Raw genomic sequence first — 1,138 nt, 5'->3', positions numbered from 1 at the left:
CTCTATCTCAGGCATCTCTTTTCTCTGGGTAGGGTCCCACTCTCGGCTCTTCTCTGTTGATGGTCCCAGAGACCTCCACTCTTATCCTGGAGAATTAATCACTCCCTTCCTTGTAACAAAATGTCTACTTTTGCATTTTCAACCCTCATAATCCGTCCTGATAACCATTATTTACTATAGTATCACGAGTTACCCATCTGTATTTCCTTTCACCAGCTCCGCCCAGATAGATTGAATAGTACCTACTGGAGATTCTGCCTTCCTCCATGCTCCGTAGCACTAGGTTCCTTCTTGAAAGCTTGTAAGCCAGTCACTTCTTGCCTTTGTAGTCTCCCCTCCCCATGTGAGTATCCAATGTCCAAGTTGCCCATCTCCGTCCACTCTGTGTGTGGGGGTGTGTGTAAATTTTTCTTGCTGTAAGGATTTGTTCCTTCTTTTGAGTTGCTGCACCATAGGTATAGGTCAAGTTCATCAGACTTATCAGCTCACTCTTTTTTTTTTTTTCCCCCCCTCTTCTTTTGTCTGCTGGTTGAGCTCCGATCATCTAGTCATCCAGTCCAGGTCATGTGGGTATCATCTGCAAGTGTGGGTGCTCCTGTGCATGCATATGCCCTCTCTTCCCGTCAGCCGATAGCTCCACTCTCCTCTCGAGTCCTCCGTGGCCACGCCACTGACTCTGGGCCCAAGAATCCTCAGGTCTCTTCACAGTGCTTGCCAACCAGGTTCCCAACTGGGTCCACAGAAGTCCACTGAACATTGTAGGGTTTAGCTTGCCACTTCATTGCTGCTTTTACCTCACTTCCCCCCATCGGTTATATGTGTTCTGCCCATTTTTAATTGGGTGTTTTTCTTTTTGTTGTTATGCTGTAAGATATCTTTATGGATAGTAACATTTATCAAATACTTATTGTTGTTGTTAAGTGCCATCAAGTCAGTTCTGATTCATTGCAACTCTGTATAGGATTCCCAAGGGCCAGCTGGTGGGTTTGAACTGCGTTTTACACTCCAGTGCTCATCCTACTGCTCCATAGCAGGAGATCATCAAATACTTAAGGTTCTCAAAACTGGTCTCTCATTCTGTAGTTTGTCTGTTCACTTTACCGATAAAGTCCTTTGATGAACAAAACTGTTTTATTTT

General features: G+C 44.8%; 1 protein-coding gene across 1 annotated transcript in view; it reads left to right on the top strand.

Moving 5' to 3' along the window:
* RYR2 (ryanodine receptor 2 (cardiac)) overlaps window positions 1-1,138 on the top strand; it is a 786,033-nt gene that overhangs the window by 433,830 nt on the left and 351,065 nt on the right. The window lies entirely within an intron of this gene.

Source organism: Chrysochloris asiatica, unplaced genomic scaffold (assembly GCF_000296735.1).
Source record: "Chrysochloris asiatica unplaced genomic scaffold, ChrAsi1.0 scaffold00179, whole genome shotgun sequence".
In the NCBI taxonomy this organism is placed as follows: domain Eukaryota; kingdom Metazoa; phylum Chordata; class Mammalia; order Afrosoricida; family Chrysochloridae; genus Chrysochloris; species Chrysochloris asiatica.
The sequence above is the reverse complement of the archived record's forward strand: the minus strand, read 5'-3'. Positions and strand labels throughout refer to the sequence as shown.